Here is a 10,007-nt window from a genome sequence, read left to right as displayed (position 1 = left end):
AAAAGTGACAACTTCAAAATCATACATAAAGGGAAGGTCGGAAATTGACACCTACCTGCCTCAGAGTGTCCCAGAACTCTGAGAGGTGCTCCTACTCCGGCTTCACCGTCCTCCGAGGGGGTGTGTATCGCCCAGTTTACAGGTGAAGAAATGGAGCGGGAAGACAGTCCGACCAGGTTACAATGTTAATCAGAGCTTAGATCTGACTGACTCTAAAGCCTGTGTTCTATGTCAGTAGAGCGAATAACCTGAGCATTTACTCAGGTGTAAAAGTTGGTCAGCACTGTCAAAATACACTTTTATCATCATTGCAAATACTTCATGAGAAGACTCAGAATCCTGTTTTTTGAAACTGTCTGTTGAATTCAACCATATTACAATTTGCTGTTGTTTTCACCAGGCTGTACATCGCTTTGTAAATTCATGCTTATATGAAACACCAAAGCTTTTCTTTACCAAATACAGACTCTTAATCCAGTATTTTCTATCATTTCTTTTTTTTTTTAAGATTTTTATTTATTTATTTGACAGAGAGAGAGCACAAGTAGGCAGAGCAGCGGGCAGAGGAGAGGGAGAAGCAGACTCTCTGCTGAGCAGGGAGCCTGATGCAGGGCTTGATCCCAGGACTCTGGGATCATGACCTGAGCCAAAGGCATCCGCTTAACCAACTGAGCCACAGGCACCCCAATCCAGTATTTTCAACCCTGGTCAAGAGAGAGAAAGGGAGGGCGCCTGGGTGGCTCAGTCTGTTAAGTGTCTGCCTTCAGCTCAGGTCATGATCCCAGGGTCCTGGGATCGAGTCCCACATCGGCCTCTCAGCTCAGCCAGAAGCCTGCTTCTCCCTCTGCCCCTCCTCCCACTCCTTCTCCCAATCTCTCTCTCAAATAAATAAATAAAAATCTTAAAAAAAAAAGAGAGAGAGAAAGGGAAAGGGTGCCAGGGATTAAGCAAAATATCAACGTATCAAAAAGAGTCAAGATGAGTATTGGTTCTGTTAGACAATCGTAGTTGTTTTTCATGCTTTTGTTAGGCTATTGCAATTATTCATTAAAAAACATAACAAAACAAAAAACAGAAACCAAGTTTGCCCTTCCATTAAACTCCAGCCTGGAAACTGTGACTTGCAACACTGGCCCAACTTACATTGTCTCAGAGGCTTAAAAAACAAACAAACAAACAAACAAACAAAAAACCACTCACCCTCAGAAGTTCTGATTTAATTGGTCTGGGATGGCACCTGGACATCAGGATTTTTAAGCCTTCCCAGATGAGGCTAAGGTGCAGGCTCAAGAGCCACAGAGCTACTATTGACTGGATATGTGGCATCTTTCCGCCCTAAGAGTTTGTAAGTTTCATTTTCCGAGCATTGATACTCTGTTCTGCAAGCTGACAAAGACGCTCATCTGTCTCCCTTTTTCTGCATGCAGCCTTTTCTCATGGGCTACAGATGTTCAGTTCGCACTTATAGTTCCCCAACTTCCTTACACCTGTCCCGTCGCTTCGCATGAGAGGAATTTGGGGATGGATGTGAGATGGTGGCTGCGCCTTTCCATAGGTCTGTGTATGTCATTTTCATGGCTTCTGTTTTCATCACTTAAGGCTTGAGTCATACTGAGAATGAGCCCCTGTGCAGCCAACCGAATGAATGATCATGGTTATTTGCGCCAGTGCCTCTTGGGGGGGCCCTTCCTTGCATCACCACCACCCCTCACCCCAGCATTGTCTGCCTGTTCTACTCCTACTCCACCCAGCCCAGAGATTTCCTACAAATGTGCTCCTTTTACATGCTTTTGTCTTTTATTACTAAAAATCAAATAAGCCGAGCAGAGGGAATCAGGAAACAATCCCCTATATATCCAGTCCTGGCTGCGGCTCAGCTGCGAATTGTGCTGGATAATAAATTAAGTGCTCGCATAGCTTTTAAGTCAAACATACTGGAGGTTCCATTCTGGCTCCGATTTTTACAATCAACATGGCTTTGGCATTGACTTGCCCTAACCAATTTCCTCTGTAAGCTCAGCTTCTCCCTCCACAAAGTGGCTGTGAGGATTGAAGGAATTTATATGCAGGAAGTGCTTGGCAATTGGGGACAGAGCCAGCACCGAGCACCCGGAAGGCTTGCCACACGGAGAGGAGGGAGTCGTTTCCTCTTTTCGCTAGTTTTCTTCTCCAATATCAGCATATACTGTTTACTCCTCAGCTGCTATCACTGCACACACACAAACACATCAGTATTTTAAAATTTCCTCTCTTTCATGTCTTTTGTAAAAAACGTGGCTTTTTAAATAGACATAGGCAGTCAAAGCATGCCTGTCTTCCTGCTCAGGGAACAAACCAGGTGCTGTGCGCTTTGTGGAAATTCAACCTATTTATTAGTGCTGGGTGACCAGGACTACCTCTTTGCTAACCACTTCCAGATTTGGGAATGTTCTAAAAGCCAGATGGTGCCCAAAAATGGCTCTTGGGAACCATGACTTTATAGTCCATAAGCAGAGGACAGTACTTTTCCAGCTGCAAAGAAGTGATGATTGTCGGGATTTGTGAATTGTCCTGTTTACTATCATTAAAAAAACATCTAAAAGAGGAGGGTGCCTGGGTGGCTCAGTCGGTTAAATGTCTGACTCTTGATCTCAGTTCAAATCTGGATCTTGTGGTCATGAGTTCAGGCCTCACACTGGGGTCCTTGCCAGGAATGGAACCTACTTAAAAACAAAACAAAACAAAAGAAAAACCTCTGAAAGAGTTGCCTTAATAATATCCTTTTCCCTTAAAACAACAAATACCAGAGTAGCATTCTTTTTTTTTTTTTTTTTTAAGTGCCCCTACCTTTTTACTTAGAAACGTTAACAAAGCCTCTGCCTTCAGCTCAGGTCCTGATCTCAGGGTCCTGGGATCGAGTCCCACATTAGGCTCTCCGCTCAGCAGGGAGCCTGCTTCCCTTTCTCTCTCTGCCTGCCTCTCTGCCTGCTTATGATCTCTGTCTGTCAAATAAATAAATAAAATATAAAAAAAAAAAAAGAAACGTTAACAAAATATTACAGCAAACACTTGGCCAATCATGGCAACTCTCACCTGTCTCTTCTCCACATACCTTCCCAGAACAGGGACCTCCTCCTCCCAAACCACAAGTCCATTGCCACATCCAGGGTACCTCTCACTGGCACAACAGCATTATCAGGTCCACTTGTGCCTTCGAAGTCCTTTACAGCTGTTTTTTGGAATCTGGGATACGATCAAGAATTATACACTTCCTTTCGTTGCCATAATCCGTCCAACTCTTTTTAAGTGATGTAAATTAAGTTTTGTTTGAGAATGTTGGACATTTTACAGCAATACTGTTCATAAGTGTTTGGCCTAAGGAGAGCTTTATTGAGGAATTAGAAGAATTAGAAATAATTAGACAGTACTTGTATTCACTTAGATCAACTTCATCTTTTAAAAGCTATGGGGTTAGGTTCCCAAAAGCTCATGGTTAGGGACAAAACACTCTTCCGTTAGTAGATAAGACACATCCAAGAGCGAACAGCCCTACTGCTTAACATCCACAAAAATCAAATCTAGACTAGCAGAGCTCCACTTTACAATTGTTGTGTTTCAGTGGGACAGAGGTGTGTGTCCTGCGGGTAGGGACACTGCAGGTCCCTACATGTCCCACACACAGCTGATGTGTTGAGGTCATGAGCGCTGCACCCTCAGGAGGAGGTGCTGCCTTTGCAGTACTGATCAGGCTTTTCAGCTGTCAAGTGTAAGACACCCAACTTCAAGTGTGCTGGTTCAAAGGGAATTTATAGGAAGAATGATGGCATGTGATTAAAGAGCAGTGAATAACTAGCGTGTGGATAACCTGGCATGACTCATCTTCCAGAACGCTGGGACTGGCATGATCATGGCACGCGTCTCTTCTGTCCTTGCTCCTGTCTGCTCTGTCTCCTGCACACATGCTTGCTCCCTGGGCAGGGTGGGAAGTCCCCCAGCAGCCAGTGCTGACACACACCTCCCTGTATCCTGGAGTCGGGGGGGGAGGGGACTTGTGATGGGTGCCCTTCTGGGGACCAAACTGCCCAAGCTGAGCTCTGTAAGAACATGACCACTTGCATTCAAGCCCTGGGTGACGTGGCAGGAGGAGCACTTCTCAGGACAGGAGCTGCTCTGGGAAGAACGAGAGACGCTTGACACACCCAGTCGTGGGGTCTGCCAGCTCCCGGGGGCTGTCTGGGCTCTTCCCAGCAGCTCAGCGCATCTCTACAGTACCCTTGTGGGGCATGGAGGAAAGTGGCCAGGAAGTGATTCTTCAGTGCGTGGTGGCATTGAGGATGTCCACCTGTCCCCAACTGTCCCAAAGTTGTGCACAGGAAGGATGGGCGGGCATGCTGAGAGGGAAGCAGGCAGTTCTTCTTCTTTCCTGTCACTGGGAGTCACCACAAATAACCTAAGCTATTCATGAATCCCTGTCTCTGAACTCAGCCCTGATGGTTTGCCCAAGAAGGATTGCCTCCCCTGAGACCTCGGCGCTCTCATTGGTCACTTCCGCTCCTCTCCACCCTGCTGTGCTGTGGGCTCCCAATGAACAGCGGGGACAGGGACAGGCTGACTGCCAGGTCTCTGACTTTGGTGTCATTCCTCAAAATGGAGCCCACAGGAGGAGACCAGGGTGGAGGAGGAGGTGAGGGGGGCTGACTTCACCTTTGTGCATGTTGAGTTTGAAATACTTGCCAAGGACCAGACCAGGGCCGAGAGCCAGTGAGGGGTGGGGGGTGGCTCCCAGCTGCCGGATTCAGGAGGGAGGGCTGAGCGGAAACAGACCGCCAGTCTTCACGGAGGCCATGTCTCAGGCTTTGTGTGTAGGAGAAAAAGTGGGCCATGCATGGAGCCAGGGGGAAGGGTGGGTGGTCGGAGGGTGGGGTGAGCAGGGCTACTATGTCCCGTGAAAGAGTGTGTGTGGGGGGGCGCAGGGCCCCTGGGAAGCAAGGGGGAAGCCACAGATGGACAGGGGAAGCCACAGTCCTGCTCCAACATCCCCATGTCTTCCCCTTCTCCAACGGGAGGCTGATCGTGGTCTTAAGGACCTTCTTCGACAAGCCCCGACTTCCCCAGGCAGCGACTGGAGACTAGCCTCAGATTGCTCCTGCTGGTCGCCCAAACTGGCTAGGACACCCTGACCTCTCCCCTACAAGGAGACGAGGATTTATTAGCTAATGTAAGAAATGATGCCCCCTGTCAAGAACACGGTCTGTGAAGGCTTCAGCCCGGAGTTGGTCCCAATGGCCTGTGAGACCCCTCTGCAGATTTGTTTCCGGGGACGATGGCAGCCCCCTGCCCCCTGCATGCCCTCTCCCTGCCCCCATGAGACAAAGCTAAAGCAGGACTGGCCACATGTGGATTTCTGTGTCCAGCTCTTGTACTCCAAAGAGATCTTTGAGTCATGGGACTTTACAGTGTCTGTGAGGGGTAGAGTTTGAAACCCACTCTTGGCTAAAACTCTGGATAGCATGCGAAAGTCAATTCTCAACTGCAGCTGAGATTCGTTTCAGGAGGGCCCCAGGGGGGAAGCAGGTGGAGGCAATGGGGTGAGAACTGGGTGACACGAGATGGACAGAAGGGAGGACCAGGATGCCCAGGGGTTCTTTCTGGGTTTGATGCCAGTGGCTGAAACAAGTGCTTCTGGTTTCCAGGGCCTGTTTGCTCAGTGGGACAAAGGACATACAGGTCCTGGAAGTAACTTAGGGTTCCGGTTTACTCTTCACTCTCCTAAGTCTACATGTGGGGGAGTGCTCTGCAAACACCGTGTCCCCTGTTTCCTTAGAGCCATTCACTCCAACTGCTCTGCTCTCAGAAATCACCAGGGAACCTTCTGGGGGCTAAGTCTGGAGACCTTTTGGGCCTCATCTCCTCTGGTGGCTCCGTAGCGCTCACTGCTCTCCATGTCTCGCCCTCTCTCATGGGTCTGGAGCCCAGAGGTCTGAAATCCAGTTGGTGGCAGGTTCCCCTCTCTCCGAGGGCTCTGCGGGGAGGATCCTTCCTTTCCTCTCCCAGTTTCTGGTGGCTCCAAGTGTCCATTGGTGTGTGGCCTCATGTCTCTTTTCCATGTCACCTCCCCCCCCACCTTGTTCCCCTTTCTCCTGTTCTCTCCTTTGCCTCTCTCACAAGGACACTTGGAATGACATTTAGGAGCCATCCAAATAATCCAGGGTCATCTCCTCCTTTCCTGATACTGAGGTTAATCAGAACTGCAAAACTGCAGAACTTCCCGGTAAGGTCACATTCATAGGTTTTGGGGATGGGAACTTGCTGGGTCTGGGCAGCCATTCCTCAGCCCGCTACCTGGCCCCACAGTGGACAAGAAGAAATAGTGCCTATGTCTTCCTCACCATGTCCTCCTGTCTGTATTTCACCAGAGAGAAATCTCCCACATAAATGTGCTTGCTTTGTCATTGTGTAGGAATATTAAGCCAGTAATTAAAATTTGTAAGCCCTTAGTAATACCTCTGACGTCATAAAGAAGCACACAAATGACATCTTTCTTCATGAGAGTCACCACAACAGGAGGCAGAAGTGAAAGGGGAGGCTAGAAAGTGTGTCTTGGGATGGGGGTGGCAGGCGTGATATATCAAACTGGCCAAATTATTGCAGACCAACATCTAAACTATAGAATATTCTCTTTGGGACCTTAGAACTGAGGGTGATGGGAGGACAAACCCAGGTTTAACCTGATCAGATAGGACATGGGGTGGTATGAGGGATGGAGGGTAGAGGCTGGCCTCAGAGAGGGGCCTGGGAACAGTCAGGATTCAGGTAGGACAGAGTGGCTTTCAGGGTCTAGAAGAGTGATCCTGCCTCGGTCTCAAATCTCTGAGGCAGCCGACCAAGCATCTAGGAGCTGTAGCTAGTCTCCCTCAAGCTCGTGGAGTGGAGAAGAGACTGTGGTTCCTCTTTGTTGGACCCCTACCTTCCACAGAGCAACCTTGAAAGGCAAACAAATTGTGCTCCAAGGCTTAGCCAAGTGGTATAGTCTGGGTTGTCCCCAACAGAGGAGAGAAGACAGTGCCATCACTCTAATGCCACTGGTGAGAGACAGGGAGCCTGATTGGGCTTCACCACTCATGGTGGGTCACTCACACCAGAGTCTTAAGCTCACCAAAGTCCAGTTGTAAGATTTGGATAGGAGAAGGAAAGAGCTGGTCAAGCTCTGAGCCTGTCCTAGCCCCAGCTCAGCTTCCTAGAGCAGTCCATCCAAGGGACTACCGGGTATCTCAGTTAGAAATAAAATAAATAAATAAAATAAAAGCACTTGCTTCCATCTTCCGTTGTTCCTTGTTGTCTCCGTCTGGGATCTCACCAGAAGAAGGGGTTATTTGGCGGGGCAGATTTGGATTCCCCAGGGCCACTGTTCAGATGCCGGGCATCATCAGCCTTTCATATTCTATCCAGTCTCATCTTTCCCACCAGCTGCCCAGCATAGCACATACGCCCCATAGTCCATGAAGCCTCACACTGTCCTTTATGTACAAGGGAAACAGGACAGATGGAGGAATCTGGAGACTTCGTCCCAGACGTGGCTCTTGCCACCTTCTTGCTTATGATCCTGAACAAATTACTCTCTGTTATACACTGAGTGTTGGTAACACCCCCAAATCCATATGTTGAAGCTCTAATTGCCATGTGGTGGTGGTAGGAGGCGATGCCTTTGGGAGGTGATTAGCTTGAGATGGGGTCAGAGGTAAACAAACTCGCTCAACTGTCTTTAATCCAGCATTTCCCAAACTCATTTCTGCAAGGCCTTGGGGGTAATGCTGGGGTTGTCTCTGCTCCTGCTGTGGTGGGCAGCAGGGAGTTGAGAAAGCAGGCTTCTGGCTACGAGGTAGGAGTGGGAAGGGGCAGAGGGAAGACCTGGGTCAGACAAAGGTCTGATGTTCTTCACTGCTTTGCCCCATCTTCTTCCAACAAGGCCAGACCAACTGGAAGTTGTACCTGGAGGTATCTGGAACCCTGCTTGGCATGATTTATAAGATGGGTTTTGTTTTGAATGTCGCTGACTTCATATAATGGCATTATTTCCTCAAGGGATTAGTTAATGAAAGGAACACTGCCCTCAGCAAAACAGCATTAATGCAGAGCTCTCAATTTAAAATAGTACCAAGTAGGCAGGCTAGAACCCCAAGGATTAAACTCTAAATGTTATGGTCCAAAAATAAAGGATTAAAAATGAGTACTTCATTAAAATAAGGAGAGATCCAGTATTTTAAAGGTTTACATAAAGCAGGGTGGGAACAGTGGTCTGGCCAAGGTAGGTTGGTTGCTTAGGAGGCTCAAAGATTCAGAAACAGAAGGGCAAAGCCTGTGTGGGGAGCAAATTGTTCCCCCTTCCCTTTTCAGCAGTTAAGGATATTAAGGCTTAAGGGATAAAGTAATAATATGCTCTGGCCCAGCAGCAAGCTGGTAACATAGCAGCGAGCAGGTCCTCTCTGTGCCTCTGGAGCCTGGAGAAAACCCAGGATTTAAACCCATGTGTGGAAGAAGGCAAGGAAGGAGGAAGGGAGGGAGGGATGGGGAAGGAAAAGGCAGGCAGATAGGCATAGTTTGACAGTCAGAGGCAGTGGGAATCAATTGTCTAGACTTCAGAGGCATACAGAGGATGTCTGTGTACCCAGCCCCCTTCTCTTCTCCAGGAGAAGCAGGGCCTTTGCATCACCATGGATCTAAGGGACCAGCCATTTTTAAAGGAACCAGTCCCCAGCCTTCACTTGGTTTGAGCCAAGGTAAGTGCTGACCCAAGATATGGCAGCAAATCTCTTTGCTAGGGATTTGAGGCTTGGAATGCAAGAGAACTTGAAGTCAGTCTCTGTGGAATTAGAGCTACAAATTAAACCCAGAGACTGCTGTGGCCATGTTTCCTGCAAGGGGGACAGAGCTGGTCTGCAGAGAAAAAGAGGACAGTACCACAGGGACAAAGATAGAAGGTCAGTCCTGATGGGGTTGTTAAGTTCTTGGTCACCATTTTCCCCATGGTTCTATGAATCAATACATTTCTCATTTCGCCTAAGCTTGGATTATTTAATGGGGAACCAGGAGTCTTCCCTGATGTGAGCGTTTTCTACCGGCGTCAGCTGGAGTTACTGAGGTCTGGGCTCCTGCGTGGCTGGTCAGAAAAATGTCAGGGAACAAGCAGACAACTTAGCCAGGAAGCAGAGCAACATCTCCCCAGGAGCTACTGAAAATACAGAAACCTGTGGAATGCCCTTCAAGATGAGGGTTCGGGGAGAGGGGGCTCCTAAAAAGCACTCAGTGAGGATCCAACATTCTTGGCAAGGGTGAAATAAGGTATAAGGTCACAGGAGCCTTGGGGTGGGGGACAAGAGGAGTCTAGAAGCGAAAGAGAAGTAGGGGCAGGCTCACCCCTGATGTTTGGGGGCAGGGCAAGAGTACAAATGGGGGCTCAGTCTTTAAAAGTTAAATATCAAGTTAACAAAGTGTTCATTAAAATCTTAACAGATGGTGAGTGTTCTCTCCTCCTACCGTGGCCACTCAGAAGGCTCCAGAAGGCCAGGATGGTTGTAGAATTTTTGGAATCCTCATAGTTCCATGGGGATGTGGCAATGCAGGGAGGGCAGCCTCTGGCTCCCAGCGCCCAGCTCACCCTCTTGCTCCCTCCACCCTTGGCTTCTTCCTGCACCATGACAGACACATGTATGGGCACCCTCCCCCAACACATGTCCACTGTGTGCGTGCACCCCAGCACATACCCGCCCCCTTTGCTGCCCTGCTGAGCTGGGACTGTGTGGGTCTCTCCACGAATGGACAAATCCCCGAGGATGCGGCATGACTCTGGACACAGATTCAAGGTCATCTGGGCTGACATTTCCAGGTCCCAGGACCTGTAGCACGGTCCAGAAGTGGGACACTTCTCAGTCCTGCAGACTCGTTGCCCTATGCGGGGGTGGGGCGGGGAGCATGGTCAAGACAGTACCTCTCCTGCCCTTCTGAGAAGCCTACTGCTCATGGACTGACCA

This window comes from Lutra lutra, chromosome 3, assembly GCF_902655055.1.
Source record: "Lutra lutra chromosome 3, mLutLut1.2, whole genome shotgun sequence".
In the NCBI taxonomy this organism is placed as follows: Eukaryota; Metazoa; Chordata; class Mammalia; order Carnivora; family Mustelidae; genus Lutra; species Lutra lutra.
Note: the sequence above shows the minus strand (reverse complement) of the source record.